The 18,149-nt window shown below is 51.3% G+C and overlaps 1 long non-coding RNA gene across 1 annotated transcript in view; it reads left to right on the top strand.

Moving 5' to 3' along the window:
* Positions 1 to 17,943, top strand: part of LOC113607327 (uncharacterized) — a 43,717-nt gene extending 25,774 nt beyond the window's left edge. Inside the window, exons 7-9 of the long non-coding RNA XR_003427890.1 lie at positions 7,863 to 8,077; positions 10,272 to 10,747; positions 13,606 to 17,943. This is a non-coding gene — a long non-coding RNA (uncharacterized LOC113607327). The remainder of the gene's footprint in view (positions 1 to 7,862; positions 8,078 to 10,271; positions 10,748 to 13,605) is intronic.
* Positions 17,944 to 18,149: the final 206 nt, after the last annotated feature.

The raw sequence follows: 18,149 nt of genomic DNA, 5'->3' as shown, positions 1-18,149 counted from the left end.
CCCAAGCCCATCTGATCCGGTAGGGGGAGCCCACGCGGAATCTGCTCCCCAGGCCCGCAGAGCCCGCGGGGCGCCTCTCCGCAGGCACAGGCACGTCGCGGGGCCGGGACGGAGCAGTGCATCTGCAGCCACGTCAGAAACACATTGGTTTTTGTTACAGCAACAAGGCCCATCCAATTAAAAATCATCACCCGCGTGTTCCAAGTCTCCATTCTTGCCAAGTGTATTTGCCGCTGGCAGAAAACAATGCTGTTTGTTAAACGTGGCCTCACTTCCCCCACTGATCAGAGTTTTGAAGCACCCCCCCAATGCTGGAAGGCGTGAGGTTTCCTGACGAGATAGTAATAAACACTTGAGCCTTGAGGGGGCTGGGGCAGGGCCCCTTTCCTTGTCTGGAGCTGGAGTTGTCACTGTGTTTTAAGTTTCTGTCTAGGGTTAGTGACACTGGCCAACCTGCTGAAGAGGGTGGGAGGCGAGAGGATGATTCTGCGCTTGTAATTCCTGCCTGGGAAGTAGTATTTATGAACTGTCAGCTGGATGGGGAGTGGGGGGAAGACAAGGCAGCCATGTGAAATTACAGAGCAAACCGTACACACGTACTTCTTAGCGTCACATAAACAGAACGCATGAAAGACAAATAGGACAGAGGCAGGACACATACCTGCCCAAGGAGGCCTGTGTATATGTATGTCAAGAGGTCAGTCCCTTGGTGGAAGCAGTAATAGATTGGAATAGACAGGCACTGATATCAGACAAAGCTGGGTTTCAATCCTGGCTCTGCCTCTTTCCAGCTGTGTGACTTTAGGCAAGTTACTTAATCTCTCTGCAGGCCATCATCTCTATGATCTGGCGAATAATACCTTCCTTTAGAGAGTGAATAAAATTGTCACACATAAAACTTCTATAAGAGTACCTGGCAAATAGCAATCGATGGACAAAATTTTAATTATACTTGGTAGTTCTCTGCAACTTTCAACGATCTTCCTAATGTCTATTTGCACAAGTCTGGAAGTGTCTCAAGAGTCTATATTTAACTTTTTCCTTTTCTGGTTCAGGGTAGCAAAGAAAGAAGTTAAATTATGCACAGACAAAGATTCACTGACAAATCCCACTTTTCTTCCTAGAGATACTCCTTCTGTTTCCAAACTTCCCAAGGTTTCCTTTTTAACCCAAATTTCTGTACAGTGACCCAGTGAGATGCCGGTTGTCCGTGGAGTGTCTTCCTCTCCATTCTTGCTGTTGTGGCGTTTCTTTTTGTGTGGTCTTTATGGCATTGCTACTAAGTGAGTGGGAGCTGGGGTGATGCAGGGGTTAAGCCGTGGGCTGGGGAATTGACCCGTCTGCCTGGAACCTTTCACATTAACTCACTTTTTAAAAAAAGATTTATTTATTTTATATATTTTTGGCCACGTCGGGTCTTAGTTGCAGCACGCGGGATCTTTGTTGAGGCATGTGGGATCTTTCTCTGCGGCGTGCGGGCTTCTCTCTAGTTGCAGCATGCGGGTTTTCTCTTCTCTAGTTGTGGCGTGCAGGCTCCAGGGCGTGTGGGCTCTGTAGTTGTGGCTCACGGGGTCCAGAGCATGTGGACTCCGTAGTTTGTGGAACGTGGGCTCTCTTGTTGAGGCCTGTGAGCTCAGTAGTTATGGTGTGCGGGCTTAGTTGCCCCGCAGCATGTGGGATCTTAGTTCCCTGACCAGGGATCAAACCCACGTCCCCTGCGTTGTAAGGCAGATTCTTCACCACTGGACCACCAGAGAAGTCGCAACACTAACTCATTTTGTGATCCAGGTTCTCCAGGTCTCAGTACACTTGTCTGTTAAATGGAGATTAGAAGAATGGTCCCTTCCTCCCGGGACCGTTGACCCAGGACACTGAGCTTTAGGTTCCTGACATCAAATTAACCATTATTTTGCAATTTTGCACTCTTCTGAAATAACTTTTTCTAGAAAGTAACCAAATTATTTCTGACTCAGATTTGATATCTCATTGCTGTCTGCGTCCTTGCCAGACTGTGGTATGGTCAGTCTTTCTAATATAGCCATTCTAATAGGGGTGTAGTGGCATCTCACAGTGGTTTTAATTTGCATTTCCCTAGTAATGAAGTTTTTGAGTATCTTTCATGTGAGGATTTGCCATTTGTATGTCTTCTTTGGCATTATCTGACAATTTGGCAAATTATCTGTTCAAATCTTCTATCTAGTTTTTAGTTGTGTTGTTTATTTTCTTTTTTTATTGAGTTTTGAGAGTTTTCAAAAATTTTTTCTTGGTACAAGGCCTTTATCAAGTAGGTATTTTGCAAATATTTTCTCCCAGTCTATGGCTTGTCTTTTCATTCTCTTAGCATCATCTGTTGAAGAGATGAAATTTTTAATCTTGATAAAGTCTATATTGTAAATCAACTATGTTCCAATAAAAATTAAAATAATAATAAATAAAATTCAGCCATGACCTAAAAAAATATCTTCATAAAGTCCAATTTATCACCTTTTTTCTCTTATAAGTTATGTGTTTGGTGTTGTAGCTAAGAAATCTTTGCCTAAACCTAGGTCACAAAAATTTTTCCTATGTTGTCTTCCGGAAGTGTTATAGCTTTAGGCTTTAAATTGAGGTCCATGATCCATTTTGAATTAATTTTTGTAGGTGGTGTGAGATTTGGTTAGAGGTTCATTTTTTTGACTATGAATGTCTACTTGTTCCAGCATAATCAGTGAAAAGATTATCCTTTCCCCATTAAATTGCCTTTGCACCTTTGCTGAAAATTAATTGGCCATCTATGTATGCATCTATTCTGGAGAGAGTCTTGATTTTCATCGTACAATCCTGTACTGAAATTCTCTGCTTCCGGCCTTCAGCCCCTGAAACTCTTCCCCATGATACCCAGACAGGCCCCTCTCCCTCCCCATGGACACTGCTGGCTGTTGGGTCCCCAGCACAACCAGCATGGACTGCTTTTCTACATTCCGGAAGCTCCTTAAGCCTTGTCCTAGTGGGGCTTGGCTACAGATGAATCCACAGATCTCCCAGAGGTGGCTGGTCCCCAAACCATGTTTTCCAAGAAGCCTATTATACAAAAGCACACTCCCAACTCTGGACCATAGATCCAGATGCCCAAGAGACTCTGAAACCCTGGCCAAGCTGGAGAACCCAGAGCTCCCTCACTTCCCCCCACCTGCACCCCAGTACCCCACCTCCCATTCTCACCTCCCCTTGACTCCAGTCAGGCTGGAGAACCTTCAAGAGAAAGATCAATTAGAAGATGCCATCTGTTTTTTGAAAACACGGAAGGTTAGCCCTTCCGGCAGCCATCTTGGCTGCCTCTCCTCCTCCAGCTGCCTGCGGAGGGCCGCACAGAGAGAAGGGAACATCGGAAGAATCTCTCGCTTATTTTCCCAGCAGTTAGGAATTAGATGAATCCAGAACTGGCTCTACACTTGGCAAAGCACCTGGACACAATAGTATGCTAATGAAACGATTAAATGTCTCCACAGCGGAGCCCCATTTCATTTACTTAACTTTTATTGACCTCTGATGAATGTCTGCCAGAATTCTAGCACAGCGTGGAAAGGCGCAAGCGAAGCGTCTGCTGGCAGGCAGGGTTTAACCTGACCTTGTAGTTTCCTCCTTCTCCCCCAAGCCGGAGAACCCACAGCCATCATCTCCTCTCTCGAAGGCACACCCCCTGGAGATAACTTAATTGGTACTGAACTGGAAAACTAACAATAAAAATGTTTCCTTTTTCAAATAAAACTGGTCTTGGCTAGGAAGAAATGCAAGGGGCTGTGTTCCTTCCTCAACGTTTCCACCTCTTTCTTAAGGATGAGGTGCTACTGGCTTTAGGACATTCAACTGACCGAAAACCATGTGGTTTGTATCTAGGACAAAACACAGGGCCAGAGAGTTCTACCAAGGTGTTCCACAAAAAAAATATTTTTAAAGGGGGGAGGTTTTTAAAAAATTTTTTTATAAATTTATTTATTTTAATTTTCTTTGTCTGCGTTGGGTCTGCTGCTGCTCGTGGGCTTTCTCTGGTTGCGGCGAGCAGGGGCTGCTCTTCATTGCAGGGCGTGGGCTTCTCATTGCGGTGGCTTCTCTTGTTGTGGAGCACGGGCTCTAGGCGTGTGGGCTCAGTAGTTGTGGCTCGCGGACTCTAGAGCACAGGCTCTGTAGTTGTGGTGCACTAGTTGCATGTGGGATCTTCCTGGACCAGAGCTCGAACCGTGTCCCCTGCATTAGCAGGTGGATTCTTAACCACTGCGCCACCAGGGAAGCCCCCAAAGGGGGCAGTTTTAATGATAAAATTCATTTGAGAAACCTGTCTACTTTATCCCTCCTGTAAGATTCAACAACACACTTTATCATGTTAAAGACTCTGGAGAGTCCTGATGCAGCAGATTCACTTGCTGAGCTAAATCCACCTGCAATTTCCCCAAACTTACTTAAGCTAAGAACACCTTTTTTTTTTTTTGCAAACCTAATACCTGTTAACACCAGGGATCTCGGTTGGGAAATGATGTTCCAAAAAATTCTGTAAGATATTCCCACGAAAGCAATGTCTGTTGTTCTGTTCTATTCAACTAGTGAGTGGCGAAATAATGAGGAATCGGGGGTTTTCCCGGGCTCCCTGACATTTCCAGCTTGGGATGTAGAAGGAAACAATGAGGTTTCCAGGCACACGGGGTGGGGTAGGGGGGCGGGGGTGGGGGCAGAAGCCCCAACCAGAGCTTTGCGATTAGCCAGGTGATTAATTAAGACTGCTCGGGAGCCCCCTAGGTCAGAAGTCCACCTCCCTGAATTAGCACAGTAAGTTGCTATCTAGCACATCCGTTTTTTTCCTTGCTTCTCATGCCAGTTTTCCGAAGAAATTCATTTTTTCCAACACTTCCAATCTGTCCCTTAGGAGGCATCAGCTACGAAACAATGGAATCGCTACAACAACAGTGGCTTCCTCCCTTAGTTTAGAGCCTTCTCTGCCACTAACGTGCAAAGAGATTAAGCGCCGCTGCCCCCTGGACCGAGCTCTCCCGCGGTCAGGAGACGCGCAAAGCCCCGAGTCAGCAGCTCGGCCGTCACCCTCCCCTCACCCTCTCTCTGCACAGCGCCCTGTGCTGTCATCTGGAGCACGTGTGCTCATTCTAATTCTTTATGCCTTGTTATTCTGTCAATTTCTTAATCTATTTATGCTGACTTTATTTTTAGTGAGCCTGTTGTGACAGCAGACCCTGAAATTGGTTGTTTCTTGAAAATGGCCGTTACCAAACGTACTGCAGACCCCGAATAAAATGATGTAAGCCCCAGGCACCTCCTGGGCGTCCACAGCAGCTGTCTCCTTTTAGAGCTGCGTATCAATTTCCCCCTCGCACAGGCTTGCCCGGGAAAGGCGGAAAGCAACGCAGTCTAAGATTTAGATGAGCATCTCTGGGTCTCGCTGAGAATGCTCATTTCTTCTCCTTTTGGAGAATTTCTTCGAACATTAATAAATTCCCTCCCCTCTCGCTATTTTTTGTTGGCAAACTATTAAAAAATGCAAATGATCCAGAAACCAATTAATTTTTAGAAGGTTGCAGCTGTTTTGCTCTGTTCACAAGACATGGTGGGCATATTTAGGGTGTGTATCTGCGAACGCACACCCACATGTGGAAGGCACTGCCCATCACAGACGCGTCACATCTCCAGGCATGAGCCATCACTCCACCGTGTCCATGCAAGCAGATCACTTTCGAAATGCTTTCCACTTCAGAAGCATCGCAAACAGAGGCAAGAAGGCGATAAAATGAAGTTTCAACTTCTCAGGATGAGGAAATGCCCTGTGGGGAGGCAGGTGCCTGCACGGGCGTTCTTCCGCAGGCTGTGTGCTTCTGGCCACCATCCAGGCGAGGGCCGATGTCCTGAGCCCTGGGGACTTAACGCACTACAGCTGCAGGCCCCACTGGTGGAATTTGGTTAGGTTTAGAGCTCATAATCGCAGGCATCAAAGTCTTTCTTTTCTGGTGGTTCTCAACCTGTCACAACAGTATTCCTGCAAGAGGACGTGGTAGGTTTTTCTTCCACCTTCCATTATACGTGCCCCGTGCTCTTCATGGCCCACCCGACAGCCATTCTCCTTCCCCATTTTTCCCTGCCGGGAGCAGCTGGGTTTGGTTGAGGAGAGGGATGGGAGTCCAGTAACACCAACCTCACAAGGTACACTGTGTAGCTCAAAGCGAATCACCGCAGCGCCACAACTGCTGCAGGACTGGGCACGCGACCCAGTTGCGGCCAGTGAGGCACAGGGCAAGTCTGCTGACGGGGCTCCTGGCAAAGACTTTTTTTTTTCCCAGTAAAAAAGACAAGTCAGTTAAGGAGAGTCTTTTTGTACCTTCTTCTTTTCTGCCCCAGAGAATGCTTTTGTGTGCTCTTGTGTTGCTTGTGGCTTGGCAGTATCCTGTGACCGTAAGTGGCAGGACTAGGGTGGACAGTCCAGTGCTGAGGATAGTGGAGGGGCGCCTAGGAAGCCGTCCAGCACCTGCACCCACACCCATCTCGGACCTGCCGACCTCCAGACTTCCAGCCGTGGGAGATAGTCACCTCTCTTTATTCTTAGCTGCTGTTTGTCAGGTATTTTGTTACTTGTGGTCAGAAGCATTCCTGACTGATGCAAGGCTCTCTGGGTTGGAAGAGACCTTACAGTCGTGTCGTCTAGAATCACTGCTCTAGGCTGCTTGGACCCCTGCTCTGTCATTTCCACGAACTGATCTTCCAAACTGTGCTTCAATGATCAGAGGAGGAGGAGTTGCTTCCTTCTGGAGTCCCCAGGCTGCCACGGAGCACGTCCACCGGAAAGTCTTCCTGATGTGAGGAGAGCATTCAGTTTGCTAGCGTGTGAGCTGGAGACCTGGGGCTAGGGCTGAGCCCAGCTGGGAAGGGCAGGGGCAGACAGGGGAAGGCTGCAGGAGATGCTGAGGGGGAAGCTGCTGAGGTATGCCCTCCTCCCCCAGCTTTGCTCCCTCCTGTGAGCCTGTGGTTACTCTTGAGGGTTATTTTTTAAACAGTTTTATTGAGATATAATTCATATACCATAACAATTCACCCATGTAAAGTGTACAATCCAAAGTGTATTCACAGATATGTGCAACCAATCACCAGAATCAATTTTAGATAATTTTCATCACCCAGAATGAAACCCTGTACCCTTTAGTTATCGCTCCTCTACTCACCATCTCCCCTCCCTCCCCCAGTCCCAAGCAACCACTAATCTTTCTGTCTATAGATTTCCCTCTTCTGGACATTTCATAAAATTGAATCGTTTAATACATGCTCTTTTGTGACTGGCTTCTTTCACTTCGCATAATGTTTTCAAAGTTCATCCACACTGTTTCAGCACTCATTTCTTTTTATGGCCAAAAAATACTCCACTGTGTGGCTTACAGTCAATTCTTGTTACTTTTGCTAGTTGCTTTCTATAAAGTCACCGTGAACACTGAACTAGCAAATACTGCACCATTGCTCCTGGGCAAATACGGGGTTGGGTTTCTGTGAGCCTCTGGCCACAACATTCTCATCAGTGAATCAGTACATCACGGCGTTTTGTGGTATTTGTGTTTAAAGACACCTTGTTTGATGTATATTGTTGACTCGTTAACATTGAGCTCATGGCCAACAGCACAATAATTCAAATCTGAAAGGGGGGGGACGGGGAAGGGAGTGTTGCCTGAGAGGACTCCTAGGACAGACACACCTGAGTCTGCCCAGCGACAGGCTTCCTGGGGCGGGGCGGGGCTGGGCTGGGCTTTCAGCGCCGAACCCCGGCAGTCCGGGATGGCTGTTCACCCTTCCCATCTCCCTAGAACTTCTGCTCACCCACAGGCCCTGCTTCTGCCCTTTAGAGTGACGCAAAACAAAGACAGTCCTCCTCCCTGTCACACGAAGACCCTCCCAACGCTGGAAGACGCGCCTTGGACCCTCCCAAATCCTCTCGGGCTCAACGTCCTCGTTTCGTGGACCTTCCTCGCGTCGCGCAGCGTGGCAGAGGCCGCCGGCTGATCACAGCGGGTTGCTTCTGCCCTGACGACCAGACTGCACTTCCCAGCCTCTTTGGCAGGTAGGTGTGGCCATGGGGGTGCTAGAATGTGAGCCGAAGGCATGTGGCCACCTCCAGACCTGGCCCCCACACGCCTCGCCCTCTGGGTCCCCACCCTCTTTCAGCATCACCACTGGAGGGGGCTGACCCCCTCGCAGCAACACGGTGCCCATGTTTGTTAGTACCTGCAATCATTTCCTTTATTTGATTGGGGTCTGTCTTTCCCACTTGAATGTAGCCTTCCTGAGGACAGGGGAACCCTCTCCCCTGGGGGCCTGGCACCCACATGAGTGAGTGAGTGAATCCGGTTCTCACCTGTGCCTCTTGGTGGCCCACGCCCCCGTCTAGTGACAGTGGCAGCACCCCGAACCCAGGCCTAAAACTCACCGGGAAACCCAGTGGGGACAGAAGGGAGAGGCCTGAACCCACCCCCAGAAAGCCTAGGAGGTCACAGAAGGATGACAGCTTTTCTTTTTCCTTGATATCACTTCAGTATTTGTCAGGTCCTGGCCTCCTGCCTGAAATAACAAGATGAAAAAGTCCATCGTATCAGTTCCTTTTAGTCCACGTTTCTCTGAGTTTCCTTAATTGATGATTATTTATTTTCTATAATAATCTCATTAATTTTTTTTTGAAAAAGTATCTTCTGTGTTTATCAGCAAAATGCCAGGAGCAGGTAAATACCGTTAGAGAGAGCCACTCAGGCCTGGGCCAGCTGCTGTGTAACTGGACTGGGATACGGAGGTGCTACTTGGGTTGAAAGCCCGAGGCTCCTTGTAACACCAAGTTCTTTCTGGAAAGAAGTTCTCCTTCTGTGGAGGGGAGTGGGGAGCTCAGGGGTGGTCCCGAGCAGCCAGGGTTCTACCCAGTGCGTCACAGAATTACCGTCACCCCCAGCACGGCCATCACCCCCAACACGGTCATCGTCGTCTCTGCATTTACCAAGTGTCTGCTCTATACCAGGTCCTCTAGTACAGCGGTCCCCAACCTTTTTGGCACCAGGGACTGGTTTCATGGAAGACAGTTTTTCCACAGACGGTGGGGGATGGAGGGATGGTTTCGGGATGATTCAAGTGCATTACATTTATTGTGAGCTTTGTTTCTATTATTATTACATTGTAATCTATAATGAAATAATTATACAAAGTAATTGATCTATTATGGTCTCTGTGCCGTCAGACCGCTCTGCTAAGGATAATCTGTATTTGCAGCTGCTCCCCAGCACTGGCATCACCACCTCAGATCATCAGCCATTAGATTCTCATGAGGAGCGAGCAGCAACCTAGATCCCTCCTACGCACGGTTCACGGCAGGGTTCGCGCTCCTGTGAGAAGCTAACGCGGTGCTGATCTGACAGGAGGCGGAGCTCAGGTGGTATTGTGAGTGACGGGGAGCGGCTGTGAGTACAGATGAACCTTCGCTTGCTACCCTGTCGCTCACCTCCTGTCGTGTGGCCCAGTGCCTATCAGGCCACAGACTGGTACTGTCCATGGCCCAGGGGTTGGGCCTGCTCTAGTAGGTGCCTTACCCACAAGGTATCACTCTGAGGCCAAAACACCTTCGTCAAAGATGTGGCAAACCAGCACAAGTTATGAAAATACAGGTGCAAACAGAGCGCATGTGACCCTCACCCCCATGCACATAGCCAACAACCAAGAACTTCAGTGACATGTGCTAAGATTTAGCTGGGGCAATGTCTGCACCTGACCGGGAGTTGCTGCTCTAGGCCGGGTGTGGCTGGGAGCCTCAGCTTCTCCCTTCAGAGCCTGGGGCCAGCCGGATGCCTCTACTCCAGGTGTGCACTCCGGGCCCAGGCTCAAGGGGCAGCAGCTGCTCCAGGGAAGCTTTTTCTCACAGTCATGGCAAAAGTGCAGGAAATCAAGTGGGAACGGACAGGGTCTCCTAGGAACCATCACGTCACTCTCCCCAGGTGCCCACAGCTGAAGCGAGCCACGTGGGCGAGCCTAGCGCCAAAGCGGCAGGGATGCCTAGCTCAGTGTCACGTCATCGAGGACACCTGGTGGTTCGTGACACAGTGAGTGTGGCAATGTACCTGACACGCCTTCCTGTCCCTTCCACACGGTGGAAGCCCCCGAACTCCCGCTCCTCTGCTGTGAAGGCAGGTCAGGGTGAGGGCTTTTGGGGGGGGGGGGTGTAGGCAGGCAGCCGTGTGGAGCAGCCCTGTCTACTAATTTCTGTTTCTGTCACCTGCCAGCTTTGTGACCTTGGACAAGCCACTTAACCTCTCCAAGCTTCAGTGCCAAGTATGTAAAGTCCGGATAAGAACAGTCCTGGAGAAGAAGGTAAGGATAGCGTGTGGAGCCCAGCCCACAGCCTGGCGCAGGGCAGGGCTCAGGAGACGGCAGCCTCTGGGTGCTTCTGGCTCTCCCTAAGTAGTGGGGGCATTTGGGTGGAAGAGGAAACAGCTGTGATGCTCCCCAACGAGCTGGTGTCTACAGAAGGTCAAGCAAAGAGCATGCAAGTGGGGAAGGAGGGAAATGATCCAGGTGAGGACGAGGCAGAACCCAAACAGGACTTGATTCCTGGAAGCGCCCAGGTGTTTTCAGCATTTGTGTAGGGAATCTGGATGCTTCCAGAAGAGGGGACAGAAGAGCAGGACGGAAGCTGGCGGAGTCGATGAGGCAATGTGTTAAACTTCACTCCGGGCGTTTGAAGGTGGGGTGGCACCAGGTTTGGCCCGTGGGGTCTCTGCATCCCCCTCAGCTGCACATCCAATCAGCCTCCGGAGGATGCGGTTCTCTCTCAGGGTCTCTGCATTGGGAGCCAGGAAACCAGCCCAGACTGGATCACGTGCCCACTCCTAACCAATCACTGCCATGGAGATCAGCTTGGCCTTGGGCCAATCAGGGTGCGGCCCGGCGCGGGGGGAGGGGTCCGTCCCGAGTAGTTTGTGGCGGCAGCCACAGGGGCGCCCCGGGCCCACAGGGACTGCAGGCCCAACAGGAGTCGTTCAAAAGGATCCAGAACTGAAGATGCCTCCCTTTCACTGGATCCGTGTGGAGCCCAGCCCCGGGCGCGGGTGAGAGTGGGCGGGGGGCACGGGGAGGGGGTTCAGGCGGCGGATACCCTGCTGGGGGCCAGGACTCGGTGGAGGGCGGTCTTGGGACCCTGAGTTCCCACGCTGGCTGTACCGCGAGGCGTCCAGCGTGCGCCCCTGGAAGCGCGGTGGCGCTGGGAGCTCAGGTGTATTGCGCCTCCACACACCGGTTCTAACGTCAGCTTTAGAAAGGAGGCCCGCGGGAGAGCTGGGTTTTCTTGACACCATCTTCCTGGGGCCGGAGGGCGAGGGGAAGTTCTGCACGTGCGGCCGCCGGCCCCGCGGGTTCAAGTCACAGCTCCTGGGGCCGTGCTTGCGACTGGGTTTCCAGCTCCTGGGGTAGTTTTCAGGATGTGAAGGCGGAAATCGGGAGGGAGACGGAGGGCCCCAATACCCCGATCCCAGAGCTGCGGCCCCCCGTCCCCAGTGGGCGTTGTCCGGTGCGTGGGGCGGGGCGCGGAAGTTGGTGATGGAGAGATTAGGCATCAGAGGTGGAGGCCAAGAAGGGCAGACCCCAGCGGCCCAGCTGACGCCAAAATCCTGGTGGTTCGGGGCTTCCCTGGTGGCACAGTGGTTGAGAGTACGCCTGCCGGTGCAGGGGACACGCGTTCGTGCCCCGGTCTGGGAGGATGCCCCATGCCACGGAGTGGCTGGGCCCGTGAGCCATGGCCTCTGACCCTGCGCGTCCGGAGCCTGTGCTCCGCAACGGGAGAGGCCACAGCAGTGAGAGGCCCGCGTACCGCAAACAAACAACAACAAAATGAATGAACGAACCAAACAAAAACAAATACAGAGAACAGAGTGGTGGTTACCTGAAGGGAAGTGGGGGGAGGGCAAAAGAGGTAAAGAGTGTGGTGATGAATGGAATCTAAACTTCTGGTGCTGAGTTTGCTGTAGGGTATAAGAAGTAGGAATAGAATGCACACATGATACTTAAATAAAAACGTTTTTTGAATTAAAAAAGAGACACAAACGTTTTGTTTCTGAAAACATTTTTGAAGCACTGGAACAGAACAGTGTGTGCATGGGCAGACACACACACACAGGCAGCTGACAGGACGTGGCAGAGACACTGACAAGTGCAGCAAGCTTATGAAAATGGAGGGGACCCCCCCATCAGACACAGCCTTGTGACCTAGGGAGCCCCTTCCTTCATCCCGTGGCATCCGAGTCCCTTCTGGTTTTACTCCCTGCCCCCCGAGGCCGTGGCCCTTCCTTTACTCTGGATAGCTCAGCGAAAAAGAGGTTTTTCGCTCTGGTACAAGGGGCAACATGGAACGTTGTCTTTAGGGTTTGGTGTTCCAGTCGGCCCTAAATTGAGCCACCCATAACACGTGAGATTATACCCCAGGACTGGTTTAATGATGAAAACATTATTCACTTGGCAACAAGCAATTGAGTGTTATGTTTTGCCTTGACCCAGACAGATCTTCTAGCCCCATAAGCGGTATTTTACATTTGAAGCAGTTATCGTTGTAATCACAGAGATGGCTGCCATTAGAAAGGTGGTATTCTAGGAAGAGTGTCAGAGGCTCCTGCACACTTTGTTCCAGAATCCACAGTTGTAAGCCAAATTGGATTTTTTTAAAATTAATTATTATTTATTTATGGCTGTGTTGGGTCTTCATTGCTGCACGCAGGCTTTCTCTAGTTGCGGCGAGCAGGGGCCACTCTTTGTTGCAGTGCACGGGCTTCTCATTGCAGTGGCTTCTCTTGTGAAGCATGGGCTCTAGGCACTCGGGCTTCAATAGTTGTGGCACATGGGCTCAGTAGTTGTGGCTCGTGGGCTCTAGAGCACAGGCTCAGTAGTTGTGGCGCACGGGCTTAGTTGCTCCACGGCATGTGGGATCTTCCTGGACCATGGCTCGAACCCGTGTCTCCTGCGTTGGCAGGCGCATTCTTAACCACTGCGCCACCAGGGAAGTCCCAAATTGGAATTTTTAATGAGTCCCCTTGCCTCTCTGTTTGCTTTTTGGAAGTAACATCATATCAACTTTGGATATCATTTCCTGGTTTGGTTGGAGTCTTCAGAAAACTGGCTTTTATAGTATTTAAGGCTAACTTACTGATTGCTTTGGTGCTTTTGAATCGTTGGCTTAAAGAATGTAGTGGGAAAAAATCGCAGTCACCAATCACAGGAGCAAAAAGTGTAACTTTATCTTTTCTACAATTAAACTTAATTTTTATCCTGAATCCCATTTCTGTCTAATGGCGGAAAACCTAATTTAGGTAAATTACAGGTTAACTGTGGACAGTTTCATGATCTAGCAGCCGTTTTGTGCTTAAGATCAGTTAAATCAGTTGGTAGATTGCAAGAGTGGCCCAATGCCTCCCCCGCCCCGTCAGGAGTGCCCACCCACTCTGACTCTGGCCTTGAATGTGTGACTTGCTTTGACCAATGGGATCTTAGCAAACGAGAAGCAATTAGAGGCTCCAGAAGCACTTGCATTGATCAGACTTTGTTGATCTTCTCCTCTGCCGTTAATACTAGGAATGCCTACCCTAGTTCGCTGACCCAGGAGAAGAATGAGACTCTTGGAGCAGAGCTCTCACCCCAGGTGTGACCTAGGCCATCCTAGATCCGTCGGCACAGCTACTGCAGGCGCGTGAGAGGCACGTTTCAGGTGAGCTGTACCCCACGGGCTCCTGAGATGTACACCACCCAGGCTTGTGGTGGTTTGTTATGTAGCACTTTAATGGTAGTGAATGAATGACCACGTGAGGTGGTGGTACCCAGGGGAAGTGTCTGCCCTGCTTGCACTAGCATTCGTGGAGGTATGGCGTCTTCCTCTCATGTTTCACTAACGACGTCCATTCCTAATGAGATTCCCTGGCCAGAACTGTCCGTTATCGGTGTCCACCAAGGTGGCCACAGTTCCATGTGGCCTCAGGCTCGCATTGGTCGTGGCGATGCCCGTGGCCTTGCCTTCCAGGGCACCGGGAGGGTTGCCGACCTCCACCACCTCCCTGCGGCCGAGAGAGACTCAGGACTATCAACCAGCCTCTCTTCCGCTGCTCCAGGAAAACACCTCGACTCTCCTGGCCCAGTCCTCGGTGGCATGGGTTCTGTTTGTGCGCTGGGCGGCCCTCCCAGAGCTCCGGACGGTTAGGAGGCCCGAGCCCTCTGTCCTCGGATTCCAAAGTCCTGTCTTAGTGACCTGGTGCCGGCCCCCCACTCCCCTTGAGAGGGGTCTGCCTCTCCTCAAGCCTGTCTCGTGTCCCTGTTGTCCTCCCCGCCCCTTCTCCGTGGACATCAGTCCCCTTCTAAGGGCGTCCCCGCACCCGAGCCCCTTCCCCCGCAGCCTGAGCCGTCTTCACGTGGCGTGTGGTCCTCTGACTCGCAGTGCGGTGTTTATGGCAACGCCTCTGACTGGATCCCTTGAGCGCACTTGCCTTCAAGACAGTCATCTCTGTGATGGGATTCAAGAAACGATTTTAATCTGAAAAGCCAGGAACTTGACCCTCTGCGCCCCAGTGTCTCTGGGTTCTTTCCATTTTCTGGGCATGATGTGCTGCTGAGCACGTTGGAAAGGCTGGTAACTTGACTCAACAAGGAAATACGTGTGAAAGAAACCAGGGTTTATCCTGTCACAAGAATATGATTACATTGACAGTCTTTTCTTGATCTGAGGTGATTGACCAGTGAGAGTTTGGGGCAAAGTTGATGAAGAGTTTGTGTGGGGAGTGAGGAGAGGTCGTGTGAGCGGGGGCCAGCGGGGTGCCGATTCCCGTCCCAGGGCCGATGCTGCCCTCGGGCCTCGGCGTGAGTCACTTAGCTTCTCACAGTCTCAGCTTCGTCCTCTGGAACATGGGGTTGGACCAGGTGATCGTTTCGTTCTCTTCCGGCTTGGAAGTCCCGTGATGCTAGGATTCACGCCAAGCACAACCAAGAAGGCAGATTTCTGACCTTGCTGAAATGACCCCCTGTCCTTCTTTAAACTGGCAGCTTTCTCTTCAGTTTCAAAGTCTGATCATTCCCGTAATTATTGTGCAGTAGTTTGACACCGGACCTTGGGTGACAACTGGACCCCATGTAAACATCAGAGGGTAACAGGAAAAAGATCATGGGCTTTGAAGTTAGACCAACCCAGGGTTTACCTTAGGAGGTGTTTAACTGAAAATAACTAATAAAGTCCTGACGGACCATGGCTTCGACCATCTGGACGTTTGCTGCTGACTCAACAGGAGTCTGGAGGTAGGAGGTCCTAAGATTGGTTGGACAGCCCAGCCGTGTCATCCGGGCCCTGGGCACGTGCCAGGCTTCCATTGCATCTTCAGCTGGTTGGCTTTATCCTTACTGCCTCATGGTGCTGAAAAGGCTGCCACAGGCAGACACCTTACCCTCCCACAACATGTCCACCAGCAGGAAGGAGAGGCAGAGGATGCCAAGGGGACCTGTCCTTGAACTGTTCTCTCCTTTCTATCAGGGAGAAAATCTTTGCCAGAAGTTTCTGTTCCCGCCGCTTTCTCTCCCATCTCATTGGCCAGAAGAGGTCCCAGGCTCACCCCATACTAACAGTGGCAAAGGAGGACAGGAGTCTTGTGACCGGCCAAGACCAGTCAGGATGCATCTCTTGGGGCCAGCCAGTTTCCATAGAAACCAGGTGCCATTAGCACAGAAAAGGGGGCATTAGCTCGTAGGATCTGCCCCCACCCCCACTTTTAAATTTGGGGTGAGCCTGAACGAATCACTCAGCTTTTTGAGCCCCATTTTTAGCATCTGAAAATGAGGGAGAAGCCTACTGACTTCACAGGCTGTGGGAGGGACTGAGTCAGACAACGTGGGGAATGGCCCCAGAACACTTGACCGTACCCTGCACGGGCCAGGCACTCGAGCAGTGGTAACCTTGCCCTTCCCGGCAGCGCTCTGGATGACAGCCGGTGAGGGCAGCTTTGCTGAGCTGTCAATTCCCAGTTCCCAATTTCGATGAACTCCATTTCCAGGACAAGACACGCACGAGCATTGCCAGAGCCAACGCGTTTGGCTCCAGCGTTTACTGCTGTGACACCTGCTGCTCGAACGGGCTCTGTGCTGTTTTGTACATGTTAGTTTTGGACAGTGGCTGCACATTTTGTCTTCGGATTTCTTAGTGGGGAGAGGTAGCATCTGGCAGCATGGCCTCCGACCGCGGCGTCTCGAGCAAGCACTGTCGCCGGCTGTGAGCTGGGATCGGACTTCTGTGAAGGGAGAGAAGGGCATCTGTTCAGAGAGGTGTGGCCGCCCCGGGGGAGGCCCCGTCGTCCACATTCCCGCAGGGCTGGCTAATGGGCCTCTCCAAACGCAAACATGAGGCAGAACTCCAGGGCTTCTGTCCCCTCGCTGCGTACAGCCGGCCCATCAGCCCTCCCTAAAGCCCGCCGTCTTCCCACCATCTCCTTTTGTACAGCCCCAGGCCAGGCCGGCCTCCTGGGTTCCCCACGCAGCACCAAGTGGTGCTTCAAAGACGGACCCCACGCAGATCCCCCCAGGCCTGGGCCCTTCCTGTAGCCTCCAGCACAGGTACAGACCGTCCCTGACTTGTGGTGGTTGGACTTGAGATTTTTCAAGTTTATGATGGTGTGAAAGTGATACACACTCGGTAGAAACTGTACTTTGAACTTTGAATTTAGATCTCTTCCCAGGTTAGGTATGTGTGGGACCATCTCTCTCGCGATGCTGGGCGGCGCCAGCAGTCCCGCGGTCACAAGGGTCAACAGCCAATACGCCTGCAGCCACTCTGTACCCGGACACTTTGTTTTTCACTTTCAGTACAGTATTCAGAAAATCACAAGAGATAATGCAACACGTTATTGTAAGACAGGCTTTGTGCTAGACGATTTTGCCCCAGTGTAGGCTAATGTAGGTGTTCTGAGCACGTTTAGGGTGGGTGAGGCTGAGCTATGATGTCCGGTAGGTTTGCTGTATTACATGCATTTCAACCTTTACGGTATTTTCGATTTACAATGGGTTTATCAGATGTGACCCCATCATAAGTCGAGGAAGACCTGTAGAATAAAATCCAGCCCTTTCCTCGGCCCAAGGCCTCATGATCCGGCCCCGTCCACCTCTCAGCCCCTTCCTCGCACAGGGCCGGCTTCACAGGCACCACGTCTGCCGTCCCGCCGGTCCCACGCTTCCTTCTTCCTCTGCTGTCGCCGTCTGGAATCCTGAATAATTTGTGAACGAGGGCCCGCGTTTTCATTTTGCACTGGGCCCTGCAGATTGTGTCCTGTCCTCACATCCTCCTGCTGTTGGCCACACTCCAGCTCTCCTGGTCCCTGGAGCGCCCAGGCTGCTTCTCCTCTGGGGCCTTGGCCGTTGCCCCCGCTCTTTGCAGGGCCCCTGCCTTTTCAGCGGGCGACCTCAGAGGGGACTCCCGCCCACACTCCCCCCCGCCTGCCCAATATCCACCCACCGCTACACTCCAGGCTCACCCTGTCCCTGTCACACCAGGGTCCTCACACTTCAGACAGCGCCCAGCACAGTGCGAGTACTCGATACACAGGTGCTGCGTGAGTGAAGGACATAGAGCAGCTGTCAGTTCCAGAACTTAGGCTCTGTTTCTGGCCTGAAGGTAGTAACTGTGGGAGTTAGAAAGTGTTGCTCACAGAAAGAGTTAACTGCTCTGTGACTTTGATTTGGGACGGGGGTCAGCTGAAGGAGAGAGAGGGAGTGCGGCAGCCCCTTCGGTGGGGCCAGCACTGGCTTCTGCAGAGACGCGATTAACTGAATGTTCTGAACACTCAGTGAAGAGCTCTGATGACTTAATAAAATTAGGAACTGCAGTAAAGGACAGTGCCCGGAAGAAGAGCACCTTACACACACACACACATCTATACACCTACCCATACACACATCTACGCACACACACCTACACATATACACGTGTACACGCATATGCATACACAGATACACACACCCATATACATGCCACACACACACCTATACACATACACACACCTACATACACATGTATACACACATGCATACAGATACACATACATGCCAGACACCTATACACATACATGTACACACATATGCATACACATACATGC

Source organism: Aethalodelphis obliquidens, unplaced genomic scaffold (genome assembly GCF_003676395.1).
Source record: "Aethalodelphis obliquidens isolate GAN/ISIS:26980383/991018 unplaced genomic scaffold, ASM367639v1 scaffold3, whole genome shotgun sequence".
NCBI lineage: Eukaryota > Metazoa > Chordata > Mammalia > Artiodactyla > Delphinidae > Aethalodelphis > Aethalodelphis obliquidens.
The sequence above is the reverse complement of the archived record's forward strand: the minus strand, read 5'-3'. Positions and strand labels throughout refer to the sequence as shown.